This window comes from Amblyomma maculatum, chromosome 1 (assembly GCF_055883805.1).
Source record: "Amblyomma maculatum isolate TAMU_Amacu chromosome 1, ASM5588380v1, whole genome shotgun sequence".
Classification (NCBI taxonomy): domain Eukaryota; kingdom Metazoa; phylum Arthropoda; class Arachnida; order Ixodida; family Ixodidae; genus Amblyomma; species Amblyomma maculatum.
Window position 1 is genome coordinate 21,780,636 of NC_139344.1, and position 21,774 is coordinate 21,802,409.

Here is a 21,774-nt window from a genome sequence, read left to right on the forward strand (position 1 = left end):
TTGCATAGGCGACAACGCATTCGGAGAAGCCAGGCTTGCGCTGGGCGAGGACGGCGCCGAGGCCGACACCACTGGCATCGGTGTGAAGTTCTGTAGGTGCAGTAGGGTCGTAATGGCGAAGGATTGGCGGTGACGTCAGAACATTGCGCAGTGTCGCGAATGCATCATCGCAGGCTGGCGACCAAGAGGAGAGGTTAGGGGTGCCTTTCAAGAGCTGTGCTGTGTAAGGGGGGCTATGATGGTTGCGAAATTCCGAACAAAACGACGAAAGCACGAGTAGAGGCCCACGAAGCTTCGCAGTTGTTTCAAAGTGGTCGGTTTCGGAAAGTCAGCGACGGCGCGCAGCTTCTCAGGATCAGGCAGAACTCCATCTTTACACACATGTCCGAGTATTGTGAGCTGGCGGGCACCGAAGCGGCACTTTTTGAGGTTAAGTTGAAGACCAGCGCGGGTTAGGCAGGTGAAGACCTGGCGAAGTCGAGTCAGGTGGGTCGCGAAGTCGGTTGAAATGACGATATCATCGAGGTAGCATAAACAGATGTTCCATTTCAGGCCGCGCAGTACAATGTCCATCATTCTTTCAAATGTGGCTGGGTCGTTACAGAGTCCGAATGGCATAACATTAAATTCGTATAGTCCGTCTGGAGTAATAAAGGCGGTCTTAGCACGATCCGCCTCTGCCATGGGCACCTGCCAATACCCGGAGCGTAAATCGAGTGAGGAAAAGAATTCTGCGCCTTGCAAGCGGTCTAGGGCATCGTCGATTCGTGGAAGGGGGTACACATCACGACGAGTAATTTTGTTGAGGCGGCGATAATCAACACAAAATCGTATGGAGCCATCCTTCTTTTTAACTAGGACCACAGGAGACGACCATGGGCTACAGGATTCTCTAATTACTCCGCGTTGCAGCATGTCATCGACTTGTTGGGCAATAACACGGCGCTCAGTCGGGGACACACGATATGGCCGCTGATGGAGAGGTGGATGAGCGCCAGTGTCGATGACATGGGAAACGGTAGTCGTACGGCCCGATGAAGAATGCGGGATGTCGAAGGAGGAGCGGAATTGGTGTAGACGGTCAAGAAGTTGCTCGCGGTGGCGTGGCTCTAGAGCGTTGTCCACAGAATGGTCAAAAAGGTCCCGCTGTAGCGGATCGGAAGCTACACGAGTTGGGGTCAAGGCGTCAACTTGGCAAACAGGGAATGACACATCATCAAAGGCGAACAGAAGGTCCGCGGGCTCGATGCGGCCAAGGCACTCCCCTTCGATCAACATAGCGGGAGACGCAAGAGGATTGGCTACCAGAAGTGTGCTAGCGCCGTTGTTTATGTCAAGGGCGGCAAACGGCAGCGGTAAGTGGCGGCTGCGGCAGACAACGTTAGAGGGCACAAAGAGGACTGTCGCGGCGGTGGTAAAAGTGGCAGTGAGGGGAACCAGAACAGCGCTAACGGTTGGGATGGTTGTGTCATGAGCTACGAGGAGGTTGGCCGCAGAACGAGGACACGGCTCGTGGAGCAGGGCATCAGACGGTGCATCACTCGATTCAATGAGCTCTACTTGAGGACTGGCGCAGTCAATGATAGCATGATGCTGGGACAGGAAATCCCAGCCGAGAATGACGTCATGAGAACATGTGGGGAGAACGACAAATTCGATGATGTACAAGGCTGCAGCAATGACGACGCTAACAGTGCAGCGGATGCGGTACGAAGCGATAGTCCCTCGAGAGGCATAGTCACCTTTCGGATGGAGCGGCAGAGTTTTTGGCTGATAACTGATACAGCGGCACCGGTGTCGACGAGCTCAAGAGTATGAACACCTTCGACGATGACAGGAATAACATTCGCGGGATTAAGACGAGGACTTTGAAATTCTGTCGAATACGCAGTTCGTGCCTCGCGAACTGCGGCGGTTAGTTTTCCGGCTGGGTAGCGGGTCGTCGGCGCAATGGCGAAATGGAGCGGCGACGTGGTGATGGCGAACGACGAGGGAGGAAGTCCGGAGGATCAGGGGGTGCTGTTGGAGGACCCGATGGGACTGGGAGCTGGGGGACCAAATAAGGTAGCGCAGGCCGTGCAGCCAAGACCATATTAATTCGGCGCCGGCAGTAGCGTGTAGTGTGCCCAGGGATGCCGCAGCGGTAGCAAATAGGCCTTTGTCTGAAGTGCGCCATGGAGATCGTGTCTGAAGCAAGGGGGGAGCAAAAGCTGTTGGTGCCGACCGCATGGGGGACGAAGCATAGGTATATGCTGGCACAGAAGGTGGACTTGAAGTGACTTCGGCATACGTGCGGCGCAATACTTGAGGAGGAGGAGCCGGCGCGAATGTTGGAGCGTAGCTTAGTGGCGCAATGCCGGACGATAAAATTGTGGGCGTGGGGAACGGCATTGAGGGTGCGACCGGAGCTGATTGAGGAACAGGACTAGGGACGACTTCTGATACATGCTGCTGGATTGCACGGCGAAGCTCCGGAACAAGGCCAGTTGGTGACGACTCCTTAACGTTGGCTGCAGGGACAGTTGTCGCGCGACCTCCTGAAGTACAAAAGCCTTGATGTCTTCACAGAGGCTAGATGACTCCCTCTCCGCGGCTAGTCCAGCGAGTGATGCATGAGGCTAGCGAATCAAAACACGCTCCTTCCGGAGCTCGTCGTAGATTTGACAGAGGTGGTAGATTTCCTTGACCGTAGTGGGACCTTTCGCGATGAGCATGTTGAAAGCGCCGTCATCAATTCCTGTGAGGACATGACGTATTTTAACGGCCTCGGTCGTGGTCGGGTCAACGCGACGACACAGATCAACAATGTCCTCAATGTAACTGGTGAACCGGGCAGCTGCAGTCGCGACCGAAGACGCTGTTCCGCGCGGAGTTTTCGGATGGCGGGGCGGCCAAAGACATCAGGAAATTTGGTCTTGAAATTCGCCCAGGTGGTAAAGTCCGACTCGTGGTTTCGAAACCACAGATTAGCGACGTCGCTCAAGTAAAAGATGACATTGTTGAGCTTACGATTGTCGTCCCAGTTGTTGTGACGGCTGACCCGTTCGTAAGTGGTCAGCCAATCGTCGACGTCGTCATCGCTGCTTCCACTGAAGGTAGCGGGGTCCCGTTGACGAAGGTGACGGGCGGAGGTAGGTGCAATGAAGTCGGCTCCGTCTTTGGGGTAGTCAACGTTCTGCTGCGAAGTTCCAGGGCTAGATGGGTACAGGGAACCTCAGATTGACCTCCACCAAGTGAAATGTGGATTTAATAGTTGGTTTGAACGTCTAGCGCTGCCAGTAATTGCCAGCCGCAGAGCACAGCTTCAGCGCGAGAGATGGGCGCCGGAGACCAGCGATGGTGATGGCGATGCCGCAGCGTATTCTGTTCTTTGCCTTCTTTACACAAGGAATAAAAGGAACCGTGCAATGGAAGCTGCCCTCTCTCACAAACATAGCCATCTGTCCTCTGAACAAAATCAAGACTACGAGCATCAATCGTGCGCTGTGCGCAGATTATATTACAATATATACCATGCCTGGTAACATGGACACAATAAAAGATTTTCTTTAAGGAGCAACAACGAATGTCCGAACCCCTGCACAAAACTGTGGACCCATATGTTTTCTGTAGAAATCAGAGCTTCTTATGATTCGACCACGGAAGACGGAAGCCCCCGTAAAAATCCAGATCAACATGAGGTGGAAACACCGAAAATTCTCGATCTTCAAATTAATGATAAGGATAATAAATCACTCACATAAACAAGAGCTCCGTGACATGGGCGAACAGGTCGCTCGAATGATCGCCCAAATCACAGCCAAGAAACTCGGTATGAAGGAAACTGAAGCCATTCGTCTTACACAAGCATTCTTATCAGCCACATCGCATACGTGGAACCAACCCTTCTCCTCAACAGAGCTGACATAAAACATCTAGACAGCACAGCCATAATCGGCTATAAAAGAGCTAAATGGTTACCGCTCTCAACATCACCAAAGCAGCTGCTTCACTTACGGGTACAGACTACCACTGGATAACTAATTGAGCCGCCCCTTGTGGCTCCTGTGGTCCGACTGGAAACCACCCAGACAGGGACAATGGTTCCCGACGCTCTCAATATTGAGTGCCCGCTACACTTTCTTACTAAAAAGGATGCTTCAGTGCAAGCGACCTACCCTCAGGCACGAAGTCAAGAGTGAAGAGGTAATCGAGAAACACTACGGTATGTAAGAAATACGCGGAATCCGAAGGTGTGCTTGCCACAGTAGCTGTTGTTGAGAAAGGTCAGATAGCCGGTGTGCTTGCAGCAGTTGGTCATAACGGAAGTACTGAAGAGGTGACTAGAGCTCTCCTGGCTTTGCGCAAATAAGCCCGAGCTTTGCTTCCCCGGAACGCTGCTTTGATGTGCCTCGGAATGGGACGAATATGATTCACACAAAATACAACGCTAAACTACCACATCTCTGATCAGTGTGATTAGAATAGCAGATGCATCCCCCACCAGCCAAAAACTTTACTAAAAAACCAAATTTACCCCCGTTGGCTAGAGACTCAGACATTACTCAGCCTTTCTATACCACACAAAATGAACACGCGTATTCCATAAAATCAAAATGCAGATCTTGCGGTGAGGGGATAGGCCTATGTCACAGGGCATGGGGCTGCCAAACATCAACGTTATTGATATCATAAATCAGCCAACGAGGGAGAGGTGGGAGGCAGCACTGTTAAGCTTAGATGAAGAACGTCAGCATGAGCTTATCGAACGATCAAGGGCAGCAGCTTACGCTAACGGAGTCCTGGGCTAAGAATACTGAACCCCTCTTCCCAACCCTCTAGCTTCCCAACCTCAATAAATATTTTCATCATCACGGCGTGGTTGACATGTCTATCGAAAGTGCGGAATTGTTGTTTCTTTTCACTACCACGTTTATTCGTTTCGCCGCGGTCGGGATGAGGCGTCCCCGAGAACGGAGGCGACCATTGCACCCCTGTTTTACTTTTCATTTTTCACACTGTGACCCCGAGACACCACACGCTGACGGTCATTTTTTGCATGCCTGAGAGCGCTAAAATAGAAGAGTGTTTTCTTGTAACTGTACAGCAACAATAGTAGACTGACGTGGGTTGATCCGTTATGCTTCAGACTCATCTTATTTATGGAGAAAAAATCCATTAAACTGGGATCCATATTTTTCTGACACAATAGATTGAAGTATGTCGCATCTTCTTGGGTCTTGCTCATAATTTGCCGGAAGTTTTCTTTTGTTTCTTTGCACGTAATGAATTAATCGAGGTGTCTCGGCAGAAGAAAGCGCCGTGGCACATTTTCAAAGAACTTTATTGATACAAAGTGCAAGCTTCTGAATTAAAAAAAAAAAAAAAAAAAAGAAAAACGCCACATCGCACAGAAGATGTGTGCTCAATCTGCACTTGACAGCGCTACGGGGTACCTCTGTTCCCTTTCTGTATTTTTTTTTTTCCTAGAGCAGAAGCGTTTCTATAATGCTTTCGGACAGGTCAAGAGAAGTATTAGGATGGCGAGTCTGCCTTAAGCCGTAGTTGATGAAAAAGCTTGGGGTGAACTTCCAGGCAGAAAGTGATAAAGTGGGGGTGGGCTCCAAACCACAGCGGGACAGCTTTATGCGTCCTTGTCCTGAAACTCAGCGGCTTAGCCATCGGCTTCAATTCTTGTTCTGACGTTACGTCAAGTGCCATGGTGGTTCGGAACTCAAAAGCTAAAACTTTCGTGTGCGGTAATCCGAGTGGGGCAATATTAGAAGGTGCCATTGTAACACAAGTGCACCTTAGATTGTGTCCTCACGTCACACGCATGTAATTTCAGCCGGATCTCCAGCTTGTGCCCTGCCTGTGCAGTCAAAGCCTGTGCACGTGTCGGGCCCCACTCTGCTTACCGAGAACAACTTTCTTATTTCCATCCTCCTCGCAAGGAGAAAAGAAAAGCTTTCCCCAAAATGTAACAATAATTTATTTCACGTCGCAAGCTATTGTTCTAAACGGTTGACAAGCACTGCCATGGCTGGGTCTCTTTTCATGTCACCTTTGAAGACTTTTTAATCGAACACATGAGTCTGGGATACAGAGCAAATGTTACGAAAAGAAGGCACAGTGCACTACAGTAAGTCACAGAATACAATGAAATCTCCTTTCTTGAAGCCTTGGGAACCCTAGAAACATTTGCTCAAAACTAAGTTTCATTCACCTAAAGCGGCCAGCAACAGATGTGGAAATGTTAAACAATAAACGCGAAATATTGAGCGCTCAGTGTTAAAAGGGAACCTAAGTGCACAGTAAAACGGGGACTTTTTAGCGCTGTGAACACTAATACGGTTTATGATGAAGTGAAAACAATTCCAGTGACTTTTTCTAATAAACCAGGTACACTCATATGGCTTCAACATGAGTTTTAGTTCTCTTTTTAATTAAAATGCTGCTTAAAGTGAGGTCGCGTCCGCATTGAGAAGGAAACAGCTAATTTTCTTCTATGCCTTACTTAGAAGAACTGATTGAATCAGTTCTTCTCAGAGACCTTCAAATGCGATCAAATCGGATCTTTACGTCGTGAATGTGGAGCGGTGTGCAGAAGCCGCCGCTTGGGCGTTTGCCGGATGTCGTCTGCTGCTCAGCCAATCAGCACAGGCAGAAATATTACTGCGCCTAGTTGACTCATTTTTCTTCCCATTTACCCAAAATGGGAAGTAGTAAAACCCGGAACAGGTGAAGCGGTTGACTGCAGTGCACTAGCTACCGCCTTCTAACATTCGTCACGTATTTCCTGGGTGCATATTTGGCAGCTGTGGAATGTGCAGGTTGTTAATAGGCGCTACTGACCTCATGGACAAACAATGCTTCAGTATTCTGAAAACAGAAAGGTGATTGCAGTTAGAGCAGAACAGTGTGCTCTGTGTACTCCCTCGTATGTCCGCATCTGTACGCATATGTTCTTCAAGATAGCTGTTTCGGAATTGTGGAGATGAAACAATGAGCGGTTCGCTCATTGTTCGCGCGTAAATACTAAACAAAAAATACACAGGCGATATCCATTGCGATATCGCCTGTGTATTAAAATCGCGCCTATGATGAGGCGATTTTAAGCGCGATCTTCATCCCGCCTTTGTGAGCGTCCATGTTTGGGTCTTGAAGTACTTGTTTCACGCACCCGCGATTCGACGCTAGGCTTAGCTGGCTTCACCTTCGGCTAATATAGTCTAGGCTCTTCTGCGTCTGCTTTGCGGGCACGCAACCCTCGGGTCTTCAATCAGTGCTCGCTCGCGTTCACGATCACGTCCAGTGGTATTTCGTTCTCTATCGCGCTTGATATGAAAGCACTACCATTGATTTAACCATCTCTTTGGACATTGATGTCGCATCGAGGGAGGTGATGGCGCGAATGGACTGTCGAACGAAACCTGCAGAGCGAAGAGAGTGCTGCCGAAGCATTAAGTCGTACCATTCCCGTCTACTGGGAGACCTCTTGCGTTTGTACGTGGTCCTGCGCCCGTCAGAGTCGAGCTTGCCGCACGCAGTTGCGCCCTTCATGCAGTGTATGACGTTAGCTCTTCCCAGCTTTTAATTGTTAGTTTGATTGTTTAGCTGTTAATTGGTTTATCAAAGTTACTCTGCAGTCTCTCATTTACGTTTGTCGGTGAAATGGGAGCTGTAATACGTGTGGTCTGGAGGAACAATCACTTCGGCACAGAAACAGCGGCCCTGCTGTGATGCCACATAACTTCTTGTCGATAACGATATATATATATATATATATATATATATATATATATATATGTGTGTGTGTGTGTGTGTGTGTGTGTGTGTGTGTGTGTGTGTGTGTGTGTGTGTGTGTGTGTGTGTGTGTGTGTGTGTGTGTGTGTGTGTGTGTGTGTGTGTGTGTGTGTGTGTGTGTGTGTGTGTGTGTGTGTGTGTGTGTGTGTGTGTGTGTGTGTGTGTGTGTGTGTGTGTGTGTGTGTGTGTGTGTGTGTGTGTGTGTGTGTGTGTGTGTGTGTGTGTGTGTGTGTGTGTGTGTGTGTGTGTGTGTGTGTGTGTGTGTGTGTGTGTGTGTGTGTGTGTGTGTGTGTGTGTGTGTGTGTGTGTGTGTGTGTGTGTGTGTGTGTGTGTGTGTGTGTGTGTGTGTGTGTGTGTGTGTGTGTGTGTGTGTGTGTGTGTGTGTGTGTGTGTGTGTGTGTGTGTGTGTGTGTGTGTGTGTGTGTGTGTGTGTGTGTGTGTGTGTGTGTGTGTGTGTGTGTGTGTGTGTGTGTGTGTGTGTGTGTGTGTGTGTGTGTGTGTGTGTGTGTGTGTGTGTGTGTGTGTGTGTGTGTGTGTGTGTGTGTGTGTGTGTGTGTGTGTGTGTGTGTGTGTGTGTGTGTGTGTGTGTGTGTGTGTGTGTGTGTGTGTGTGTGTGTGTGTGTGTGTGTGTGTGTGTGTGTGTGTGTGTGTGTGTGTGTGTGTGTGTGTGTGTGTGTGTGTGTGTGTGTGTGTGTGTGTGTGTGTGTGTGTGTGTGTGTGTGTGTGTGTGTGTGTGTGTGTGTGTGTGTGTGTGTGTGTGTGTGTGTGTGTGTGTGTGTGTGTGTGTGTGTGTGTGTGTGTGTGTGTGTGTGTGTGTGTGTGTGTGTGTGTGTGTGTGTGTGTGTGTGTGTGTGTGTGTGTGTGTGTGTGTGTGTGTGTGTGTGTGTGTGTGTGTGTGTGTGTGTGTGTGTGTGTGTGTGTGTGTGTGTGTGTGTGTGTGTGTGTGTGTGTGTGTGTGTGTGTGTGTGTGTGTGTGTGTGTGTGTGTGTGTGTGTGTGTGTGTGTGTGTGTGTGTGTGTGTGTGTGTGTGTGTGTGTGTGTGTGTGTGTGTGTGTGTGTGTGTGTGTGTGTGTGTGTGTGTGTGTGTGTGTGTGTGTGTGTGTGTGTGTGTGTGTGTGTGTGTGTGTGTGTGTGTGTGTGTGTGTGTGTGTGTGTGTGTGTGTGTGTGTGTGTGTGTGTGTGTGTGTGTGTGTGTGTGTGTGTGTGTGTGTGTGTGTGTGTGTGTGTGTGTGTGTGTGTGTGTGTGTGTGTGTGTGTGTGTGTGTGTGTGTGTGTGTGTGTGTGTGTGTGTGTGTGTGTGTGTGTGTGTGTGTGTGTGTGTGTGTGTGTGTGTTACTAGTCAACGCTGGTAACGCTAGTTAGCTCGACAACAAAGCGCTGCACCAAAAGTTATCCAGCCCGCTGTTCTGTGGCCCAAAGCGCAACCACGCTCAGCTTTCACTTCGACCGACTCTTAACCAGCAGTTGAAAGTAAATCATTCGGCTGGGTGGCACAGAAACGAGATAAGTGATGAAAAGCTTCGCAGGATATTTTGGTCTGTTCATCTGCGAAACTCGTCCTCATAGAATTGTTTTTGAAAGAATTGAAATATGATTAAGTCGAACGTTATAAACGAGAAACCTGTATACGTTGGATTGGGAAAATGTGGTTCGAGTTAGAAGCCTCATGCCCTCGAGTCAACGATGCAAGCAAATGGTTACCGCTGACGTGGCAACCAGGAACTTAACGTCGGTGCGCATAAAAACAGAGGCTCCCAAACAGTGCGCTCGCGAGGTTAATCTTATTCGCAGAAAAATCACGAAACGACGCTGCTATAATGACAAGAATAAAAAAGAAAACCGTCGGCAGTAGTTTACCCGATTTTTTTTTTTTCGGGTTTTGTTAGCAAATGAAACTGCATAGAAAGCAACAGCTAACTTGATTTATTCGCCAGCCTTGTATTGCGAATCCGTCCCGAAACTCTCGACTCAGGGCTCATTCGAGCACGCTATAGTAGACGTCCTTTGAGCTTAGGCTGCTCTTTCAGAGTGCATAAGCTCCAGTGTGCTAGTCACTTGTGGCCTAGAATGCGTGGAACTTTTTTTTCTTTTCTTTTTCTCTTTCTTTTTTCCTTGTGTCATATATCCCTGTCAACCTCCTTGCTCTGTCAGTCGCGAACTACTGATCGCAAGCTGCCTGCGATGAAGCCAAAACACTGCAACGTTAAGGCTGGGTGTGTAACCGCGTGTTATTAAACCTGCGCCGTGCTGTTTTGTTGCACTGGTCCGCGTTTATCCTGCCATATTGTCTCTATGTTTTGTTTTCGTTGTTGTTACTGGGCTGTTCTCCCATTTTTCGCACACCGATTTAACAAAGGCTGTTGTTTTTTTTTTGTTCTTGTTTTTTTTTTTTTTTTTGGTGCTGCATATTCTCGCCGTTTGCGAACTTTGGCTGTTATTCAAACGTGCGTTTTTCTCGTCGTTTGGGCGCTGGAGTCGTCGCGTTGTTTGCGGACTTTCTTACGCGATAGCGTATCCAGCTTAGTAGGTCAAAAAGGCGCCGCCGTCGCCATAACCCGTAATTGACAAACGACCCGGAAAGATGTGTCGGAAAAAAATGCCCACGTGGTTTCGTGTCGAAATTGTGACGGAACCGTTTTCTGTGCAGCGTTAAAGGCGGTGTCTACCGATTCGTTTCCCATTCAACATCCATCTGCTAGTTAAGTCGGAGGCTAGTTTGTAATAGGATTTCGAACTAACGACATATATACCTAATTGTACGCCGAAAAGTGAGACAGATACCGCGCCTTTATTTCTCCCCTAAACTAAACCCGCTAAAGACGTTGCACACTGACAAACTCGGCACCAGTCTCTTAACGCTAAAAATTTCTTCGGAATAACAATGCGGTGTGAAAGGCGCTGTTGCTTCTGCTTTCAAGGTGAAGCGTATATGCGCCCTCCTCTTTGTAAGGTTATTTCTAGGACTCGTATATACCGGACAAAATCAAGTAGTACCTATCTACAGTCTGCTGCTAGCGTTGATTGTGGTACCCTTAGAGGGCACGATATCTTGGTACGTAGTTATCTACTACGCGGCGTATAGTCCTGCATCTTCTTTTGATATCGTGGCTAGTAGCTTTGACAGAAAACTGCGGTTGCTTTCATCTGATTTAATTTCTCTCATATGGCCACGTAGCCAACTTTTGCAGGGTAAAAATATGCAACAAAATGGCACCACACAATGCGGAAGAATTCTCGTACACAAGACTGACAACAACTGAGCTTCATGTGCACGTTCAGTTGTTTTTCTACGTAAATTCTTCCGCACTGCGTGGTGTCATTTTTCTTTTTAAGTTTTTACCGTACATCACAAACCAACTAGCCCAGAAACAAGTCTTTCTGCGCCATCTTTAGTCATTCGACAGCATCCAACACAAGAAAGATTTCCAGCCTCAGGAAGCGTGAGGGAAGCAGTAGTACGTGTACAGCATATGCACGTGACACAACGCATGAAATACGGCGCGTAGGATCGAGCCTTGTTGGCCTGTATTCTATGTTTCAAAGAAAAAGAAAAAAAAAACGCGACGACCTCATGAGAAAAATATACAAAATTGTTCAGTAATAACTGACGCAAAGTTTGAAGTCAACTTCTCTGTGAGTGCCCTGGCCATCATAACAAACCATTGAACAGGCCTGCATGACAACCGGTCGTCGGGTAGGGCGCAAGACAAAGACGTCGTCGACCCCAAGTTCCCATCTTAGTCATCGTCGTGAAAAGAAACGCCGCAGAGACGGCAAAAGTAAAACAAGCAAAAAAAAAAAAAAACCGACCCGGGTTCAAGTCGATTCGCGCGAGGCGTGAAATAAAGCCTACCTCCACGAACAAAGGGCACCGCGCGAATGCTATGAGGAACGGAAACGAAGAAAAGAGAGAATCCGGAAGAGAGCGCCGCTCGTATATAGCGCCGTGCTGCACGCGCCACAAGAAATACTGGTCGGGAAGCGCAGCTGACACGTCGTATGTGACCCGGGCCGTCGCCAGGGCGCAGCCGGACATTTATGGATGCGTTCCTTTCTGCCGGCGACGAATGGCCGAGTGGAGTGCGGTGCACGTCCGATATGCCGGCTGTGCCGTAGTGCCCAGTAATGAAGAGCTAAAATCGGAGATACCGGCGGCCTGAGCAGCAGCAGCAAAAAAAAAAAAAAAAAAAAAAAAAAAAAAAAAAAAAGAGGGGGGAGGGGGAGGGAGACACTGTTCTCCAGAAAGATGGGCGTATAGCGACCTCTTGAGGGCACTGGCACGGCCGCGCTTGTGGCTCTTTCTTGGCCCCATTCGCGGGACACCGCCTTCGGCTGAGCCTCCCTCGCGGAGCAATTGCCCCGCTGCTTCCCCTTTCAGAATGGCTCGCGCGAACAGCGCCCTCGCGTAAGACGAATGGGCGCGTGGCCGTGTCAGCGAGAGTCTGACGCAACCGCCAAACGCGGGGAAATCGAGACGAGCAGGTAGGTTTCGGCCATGGAGTGGTTTCGGCGCAGCGGAGTGGGTGTGGTTGAGCCTCTATTTTCCTAAAGGCACCGCTCCGGCTGATTTTAGGGTGGAGTGGGAGTTCACCGCGGTCAAAATTTGCGCGGGAAACAATGCCGACCCTTTTTATCCTAATGCTTGGTTCGGGTCAGGGCGTCATCTTTACATTTCACATATCGGGTTGCTCGCGTCGTCAAGGGATGGATAAGGCGTCGGATGTTTATTGTGTTCGTTGTTTGCTGAGCTCGCACTGTCATCATGCTTTCTCTTCGCTTCCCCTTTGTTTTGAGGTGCACGCAGCTCTTGGCATTTCTGGCTTATCCGTTGTATTTTCTGTGATGTCTAGTTTACTTTTTTCTTTATTCTTTTTTTATTCCTTAGATTATGTGATTCCTTTCGTGATGAGAGAATGAGTACCCAGCGCCGCTTGGAGGCACCTATACGTCTTCGTTCATATTATGTAAATGAATAAACAGGGGCCAAGCCCAAATAACTCTCAAGAGTTGTTCGAGCAACATATTTTTTTTTTATGTGTACGCAGGGACGCTTTCATAATGGTAATGGCAGGCTCTTTCAAATTCTTTTTTTTTTTCTTTTGCCCCAGCGTATTTATGCTCGAAGTGCCCATAGGAATCAAAGTGGGTTTCTCTTTCTTCTGATGCAAATTAATATGGCTAGTGTTGTTTTAGTGTTATTCTACTTAAGCTAAGTTTATCCGGGCTCATGTAGGAAACAGTGTGATGCTATGCAAAAATGCTAGCTCAAAAAGATGACGTATCCTGCCGGTGCCTGCAGAGGAAAAGGAATAAATGATGCGGTATCATTTTTACCATCGTCACTTTTTCTGTATATTACCGTGAATTGCGGTGAGCTCGACAGGCCGAAAACCTGACGTTGTCTTGGGCGACCTTCGTCGGCACAATTCGGGAATCTGATAATGCAGTCAAGAAATCAGGGAAAGGTTCGATTTAAGGCAAACTTGTTAGGGGGGTTTCTTTAAATTGGCTCGTTCAGAAAATATAAACATTTTGTACTAAAATAAAGGTGCTTAACGTTCGGCGTTCTCAATCAAACATAGGCCTATTGCGCACCAGGAGGGCGTGCTGTACATACGGCACAAAAGGTTTGCTGGTACAAGCGTATTAGAGCGAGGGCCTATAGTGAATGCGTTGAGGTGTCTGTGATATAGGTGGGTACTGTAGTTACGCACTATCTCCTGTACTGTAATTCGTGTAGTCGGTGCTCTAATGGCGTAACATGTGTAGTGTAATTCGTGCATCAGTATACTGCAGTGATGTCGTCCAGTGAAATTCGTTTAGAGTAATGCAGTGTACAGAGTGGTGCAATATGTCGTGCATTATGACCTGGTGGATGATTTGTAATTGGTATTTGATTCATGTGAAGGAAAAGGAGAAAAATACGTAGACAACGCTGTTGTGTTCTACTTATATCTTTCGCTTAATTACAAGCTTTCGTTGTACATTTCAGTAATGAGCTATCGATGCCACAAAAAAAGGGTGCGTTGGTCCAATCAATACCTCTTTGCTTTTCGAGTGTGCATGTAAGATTGCTTGATGTTGAGTAAGGATGAAATGAAAAAAATGAAATCAACCGTTTTACACCAGCCGAGGAATGAAACAATTACAAGTGCGGTGCTTAAATTGTTACGTGGCTGGACTTCGTCGTTTGGCCTTGCAAGGGGTCACTATCTTTTATGTTTCGGCTCTGAGACCCCGATGAGTTCTAGCGCAGCCTGAGGTCACGTCAGCGACGGTCCACATCGAGGCTAGCCACGCCACCTCTCTTACGACAGGACTTGTCTACACGCGACTCTTGAAAACTGGGGACATATAGTCAGGCGGACAATGGCACTTATTTCACATTCAAGGTTCCTGTCTATTCGGTTCGGGTGACCGGCGTCAATGGTAGGCGTGAGTAGTCCCGCTCTATGTACGCACGCCTCCTGCAGGATTTTGGCCTACTTTGCCCCAGTAGATGGCGAAGCAGTGTAAATAGTCTTGCAGTCGTGGGCACAGCGAGTGAATTGATAAACAGCGAGCAAGCTTGTCGATAGCGTAGGCCTAACAGCGTTTGGTGGGAGACATTGCACTGCATGCATGGCGAGATGAACATGTGGGCGCTCGACAGTGCCGCTTCAGCGTCGGTTCAAAATGTGTTGCGACGCTGCAGTTCACTGGCGTGCATCGCTCGCTTAAAGGAAGACCGAGAGCTGCTGATTACGGGGATTTTTGTGATCCTGAGCACACGGGCGCCGAAGCGAAGACACATATCCACTCGTGCACATCGCGTAACTTAGAAGCTTTCCTTACTAGCATCAGGGACGAGCAGTGGATTACAGTCAAAAACTGTGACTCCGCAGATGCTGCCTATTACACATCTATTCATATATTTAAGCGCATTTATCACGGCACATTTCCCTGAAAAACGCACGACAAGAAATAATGCTAAAAGTCGAAAGCCATGGATCAGCCACGAATCGCTGAAACGGAGAAAGCGTAAAATCAAATTATATAAAAAATTCCTGAAAGCAAAATCAATCCACGACCTGAAAACATACAAGCAGTATCGCAACAAGCTCAACTCAATTCTGAAGAATGAGAAAAACACGTATTTGCATAACCAGTTTCGCAGTGACTGCTATAAGGGAACTGCTGATGTTTGGAGGAAGCCCAATGGGTTACTAAACCGTGGGCAAGCGCTTTTTGCCTGCGACCCCCCCCCCCCCCCATGCGAAATTAACACAAATATACAGAGCATATATTGTCACGTACACGGTGATTAAGGATACCAAGGATAGCAAGGAGTTAGCCTAGATTCAACGGCAGCCAGCAGAACAGACGCAAACGCGCAAGCGACACTTTGTCGTCATTTCAACTTCGTCTTCCTTCACTCAGTCATGCGCCACCTTCAGCAGAAGGTTGACTAGGTGTGGCCGCGTCAATAAGAATCAATGGGCAGCGAGAGAGGGCGTCAGCGTCGAGGTGTTCTCGCCCAGATTTATAGGTGATGATAAAGGTGTACTCTTGAAGACGTAGTACCCAGCGACCCAGTCGACCCGATAAGTTCTCCAGCAATGACAGCCAACAGAGTGCGTGATGGTCCGTCACAATGGTGAAGTGGCGGCCATACAAATAAGGTCGAAATTTTTGAATCGACCAAACAACGGAGAGGCATTCTTACTCGGTATTAGTATAGTTAGGCTCAGCTGCAGTAAGCGTACGACTGGCGTATGCGACGACTTGCTCTTCAGACACTGCGTTGCGTTGCAAGAGAACCGCGCCAATACCGTGGCCACTGGCGTCTGTGTGAAGTATGGTGGGCGCGTCAGCGTCAAAATGGCGAAGCACAGGTGTGGAAGTGAGTGCCTGCTTGAGAGCTTTGAAGGCGTCTTCACATTCAGTGGACCAGGTGTAAAACACTTGGGAAGACACGAGCTTGTGTAACGGGGCCGCAATTGTTGCAAAGTTCCGAATAAAACGGCGGAAGTAGGAGGCTAAACCAAAGAAGCTGCGAAGATCTTTCTGACGTTGGGGCCGAGGAAAATTAACGACAGCCGCAATTTTTTCGGGATCAGGCTGGATTCCTGTCTTACTGACGACATGGCCGAGTACTTTGATGGTCTTACTAGCAAAGTGGCATTTCTTGGTATTCAGCTGAAGCCCCGCCTGGGCAAGGGACGTGAGGACTTCAGTGAGACGCTGTAAGTGCTGAGCGAAGTTCGACGAGAAGACAATGATGTCGTCGAGATAACAGAGGCATGTTTTCCATTTCATGCCGCGAAGCACGGTTTCAATCATGCGCTCAAAGGTGGCCGGCGCATTTCAGAGTCCGAAAGGCATCATGTTAAATTCGTAGAGACCGTCGGGAGTAGAAAATGCAGTCTTGTCCTTGTCTGAATCGTGCATAGGAATTTGCCAACGTATCCCGAGCGAAGGTCGAGACTGGAGAAATACTCAGCGCTTTGGAGACAGTCTAATGCGTCATCAATACGAGGCAAAGGGTAAACGTCCTTGCGCGTGATCTTGTTAAGTGCCCGGTCACGCAGAAGCGGACTGAGCCATCTTTTTTTCGCACGAGAACCTCAGGTGAGGACCAAGAGCTCGGGGTTGGCCGGATGACATTTCGAGCAAGCATGTCAGCAACAGAGGTGGGCATTTGACCTCAAAAACCTCGACCTCACCTCAAACTCAAAAAATATTTGGTGACCTCACTCAACCTCAACCTCATCAATTGAGGTTGAGGTCCCCAAAGCGACCTCACCTCACTTTTCAGGTGACCATTGGCGACCTCACTCAACCTCACCTCAAACTCAAAATGTGAGGCGCTCGACCTCAAAAAGAAAAAAAAAGAATCATTAAATTAAACCGTAACTTAAAGCAAATATACATTTCTCGATAATCCTGGGGTATATAGGCTAGCCAGAATTTTGTCGCGCATGAAGGCTGTATTTTACTCCCAATTTTATACAACAATTAATATCCCGGATAAAAGCAGAAAAACTCCGGACACTACATGTCCAACTCTGCACTAAAGTGGCAATCCTCTCTCCCTCCTCGCCTGCCCTTTTTTGGTCGGTCTCAATACAAGGCCTACATGGGTATACCACGTTACTATACGCATAGGCCCATAATGAAATACAAAGAGTTTATCCCATCTGACCCACGTGAATAAGATTCGTATTAGAAATAAAACAAGCCAGTTCGTACTATACACTGAAAAGACAAATGCTGTTGATCCTAATGACGACGACAACATTGACGATATGCTCTTTTTCTTTTCTTGCCACATAGCGCTAAACAGACAGGGACACAGCGAGACACACGGGACGGGCGCTTTTTTTTAGCCCCCGTGCCGTATGTCTGGCTGTGTCTCTCTGTTTAGCGCTATGAGGCAACAAAACCGACACCAACTCGCCCAAGCTTCTATCCTTGCTCTTTTTCTTAATTCGAAACAAAAATTGATGATTGCCGAGCCTTTTTTAATACACTGTACATTGTCTTGCGACAGAATACATTAAATTAGGAAAAAATGGGAATACAGTCGTGCCTCGTTAGTATGGGCGCTTTGGTTTCCGACCAAAACTGTCCATAAAGCGAGTCATCCATAATAACGAGTCATGAATAAAAACGAAAAGTACATAATTGAGAATAATTTATAACTAATGACTGCTGTTTTAATTACATTTGTAATTAAAAACAGCCGAGCTGTCGATGCTACCCCCTTCTCCATGAATCCGTCGACCCGAAACGTCATGTCTGTTCTTAAACCTTGTCAGCAATCCTCTTGAGTAGCTGAAGTCAGTAACGCCTATACAGAGCGTAGAATAATATTTCTCAGTAAACATCCCCCTGTTTTACTGAACAAAAATTCCGTAAGTCACCACAGGTAAAACCTATCAAGACGGAGGAAAAGAAGCACCCATAATGTTGCCGAGGCAGCGAGCCTTCTCTTGAAGCATTCCGTCGCTCACGACAGCACCATTCGCGTGCACATTCCCGAACCACATTAACAAGGGCGACTGCCTTTCTTCGAACTGTGCTGGGCGCTGTCGGACTGTGGCTTTCGCTGTGATGCCGACGTTGAGCCATTTATCGGAGTCCTATAGTATATATATAGATGGTATACCGTCGACCTGGCGAGGCTGAGGCCTAGTTGAACTTGAGTCCAGTCTTTCACGGCTTGGATTGACTGAGATGGCTTTTGCCGCTTGTATTCACAGATTTCCCGCTTCACGCCTAAGTTCAGCTCCGTTCTTTTGTGTATAATTCCCGCCATGCCAAAAGTCAGACTAAAGTTGAGGGTTACATATCTAATAAATGTTTTTCACCACCACCACCAAGCTGAAGTACAGTTTAGAACGACGGCTAGCCGACTACGAAGAGCACAGACCTTGTCAAGGTCGCATCGTTGACTCAAGGCTAAGCCGACATGCGGATCGCTGTGGTGCAAAATTTAGCAGTTCGACAGCGCAACAGTGACCAAAACCAGGAGCATGTGAAGGAAGGGCGTCCAGGACGGGACGCCCGGTCCTGGTTGCGTGCTCGTCGCCTTTCTTTTGTCGCTCTACTTCGTGAGTGTGTCTTAACCCTGACTGAACAGCGTTAACGGCTTCATGGAACACACTTTGTGTTCTGGGATAGAAAAACTTCAGTTTCCACCCCCAATTTTGGCACTTATCTTTCTTCTTATTGTTTCTTTCTTGCGCTTTTACCGGCCTCTCTTCTGCTCACGTTCAGCAGAATTTATTGCAACCACATGTTGCTGTTTTCCCGACTGCGGCCTCTCGTTCTCCCGGTTCCCTCCTTTTGGGGTCTTTCTTAGTTAGCTGACCCTCGGTTTGCTGTGGACAATCCCTGCCATCCACCCTCTTTTTCTCCTCCTTCTCCCTTCCTATCCGCTCTTGCGCCCCCCCCCCTCCCTCCCTCCCCTCCTAAAACGACGACACGGCCGCTTTGGTTCTTTGCAACTCCACAGGACTCGTTCAGGCATCCTACCGTATCGGCTGTCGCATAGGTTCCCGGCCAGCACACTTTTCTTTACCTTCCGTTCGGACTCCCCTGCTTTTTTCAAACGATGTCCATATTAACGAGACAAAAATACATGGGCCGAATAGGCCGTGTGCATTCATCCCATCTCCATTGCTCAGAGAGCAAGTTTCTATATTAACGAGACATAAGTACATTGAAAAACCTTCGCCCCTAGAAAAACTGTCAATAATTCGGGTCCTCCATATTAACGGATGTCATATTAATGGGGCACAAATTTTCCATAATAGCCACTCATGAAACGACTTGTGAAGACTAAATCCCCAACAAAACAAGCAAAAGAGGAAAAGACACCAAAACACCAATTAATCATAAAACTCGGCCAACGCCGAATAAACCTTCAGAAAATTTCGAAGAGGAATGCTGTTTATCTTATGAGGTCCCGACCGGCCACTCCTGGGCGTTTTTTTATAATTCTGTGATCCCGTGGCGTATTGCAAGAATTGGCCAAATTGCTTCTTCGAACCCCACGCTTACATTAAAAAATTACAAGGGTCGGAACTGCAAGGAAAGAGGGTTAAACGTGAACGACTTTGCTGTCGCGAACATCGGCTCGTTCGTCAAATTTCGCCGGAGCAAAATGTCCAACTCCCTACCGCCTAAAAAAAATAAATAAATAAAACACACGATACAAATACTTGTTCGTCCGAACTGAATACTGGATGCCATTTCGCCAACAATTTTGAGACGAGCTTTTTCGTGGTATTCACTTGTTTTCCTTTGAAGACTGAACTAATAAATTGCACGGTGGTGTCTCCGAAGCTGCTTCGCCGCATGCATCGTACGTGAATCTAGAGAAACCGTTTCCCCGTTAGTGTCGTATAGTTACCGCACATAAACGTAAAATAAAGACAAGAACAACAGAAAGGAGGCGAGCAAGCAGCCCGGAGGGACCGCGCTCCCTGCTGTGCACGCACTCCTGCATTCGCCGTCCGTCTCCATGGCATCTGGTTTTGCTCATACAGTGAATGCCGAACTGTCACCAATACACACCAAAAGGCAGTGGCGTATGTGTGCCAGCTCCGCTTTCAGAGACTAGATCGCGCTTTCCAATACTTGCAAAAGAAAAAGAAAAAACTAAATGACCGCGCCGGTAAGTGGAAAGGAGGGTTGTGCTTATGGGCCTCTGAAAAAATGCCAAAGAAAGAGCCTAATGTGAGGGAAGAAGCCTGTTCTCTTTTCGGCAGTGTACGAACTTAATTGACATACAAGAAAATATATATAAAGAAATACCATGTTGACGAAAGTAATAACAAATGTCGCACAGTAAAAACAGAAGAGAACTGCTCTTCCCAGAGCGTATAGAAGGTTTGAGACATCGACTTAGTACTGCATTCCTCAGTGCTAGCATGTAATTGGTTTCATTCACGTATATCTAAATTGATTTTTAAAGAAAAAAACAAATGTCTGAAAAAATTATTCCGACATCTGGCCACAAAAATTTTCATTCGATTGATTTGTCCGTCTCGAGCAGACGGGAGCACAAAAGAGACACGTTCAGTTTGACACACCAATTCGTCCGTCTAGACACCAAAATGTCGAGCCGGAGACCATCTCAACACTTTCTAGCTCATAAAAACATGTAGGAGAACACTTTTTTTTTTTCTGCGCCTCAATAAGAGATTTCAAGAGAAACCTGATATTATGAAGTTAAGAATCCCTTACTCTCCTCCTTCCTCCTGCATTGCTTGATTTCACTAGAATTTGAGAGAGAATCAAAGCACCTTAGCGGTGCAAAAACTTTTTGCTTTTTATTGGGCTTTACTGTATGCAAGCCCCATATATTTTTTTGTCTCTTCTATCTCGGCAAATAGTTAACATGCGCAGGCTTCTTTCCTGTATACCAGCTGCGTCTTATAAGCGGTGCCGTCCGTTTCATCCTCTTGCATGTTTTACCGCTATATTGGTTATATAAGGAACACTAGCACCTTCATCCGATTGCAGTTGTTCGGGGCCACCTATGAATATGTTAGAAGGAACAAGCAGCACAAGACCAAAGAGAGGTTATTCTGGAGATTATAAGAATATAAATTTACAGGACCGGAATATAGAACGATGACGTACCATTCGAAAGGGAGGACTTCGATAAAATGCTCAGATGGTATTGTGCCAGTTTTCCTTTTTTTTTATCTGTCAGTATCACGTCCTCTAATAATTTTCCTGCACCATTTTTTGTTAAGTTTCCGTGTAATGTACAGCTGGCCGGGTCCTTTATCGAATGTAAAGCAGCAACCGTGACGTCAGCTCCTAGAAACGGGCATGCACACGACAAACAGTTCTGCTTCGCGCCGTCTACGCAAAAGACAATTTGCTTCGCTTTTTAGTTTGCTTGTTTGTTTGCGGCATCCGACAAAAGCACCGCGGGTCAGAATGAGTTATGTGCTTTGCGCGCTCCTGGGTGTTTGAGCCGGCGGCAAGCATCAGCACAAACAAGTCAGAGGAAACGGGGGTGGCGGGCGGGGGGCATGAGGAGTTTGTGCAGTAAAAAAAAAAATATCTCCTTCCAAGAACACCAGAGGGAAGCGTCCTCGGGCTGTGGACATTACGGTGGAATGCCGAAAGCTGGGCAGGGGCTGCGGCATCCGGTCGTCCGAACGGGGGTAACCAAACACCGAGAGTCGGCGGGCACACCGCGACAGTACGTTCGAGCTCCGCGTCAAAAGGGGCGCTCTTCGAAGAAATCCGCGGCAACAGCAAAAAGCCTGGACCTCACAATTTCGACCTCACACAATGACGACCTCACTCAACCTCAAACTCATGCGTGAGGTTGAGGTCCAATTTCGTGACCTCACTCAAAACATTTCGAGCTGTCGCCGACCTCACCTCAACCTCACCTCACTCCGTGAGGTTGAGGTCATTTTGAGGTTGAGGTCGACCTCATGAGGTCGAAACCTCATGAGGTTGCCCACCTCTGGTCAG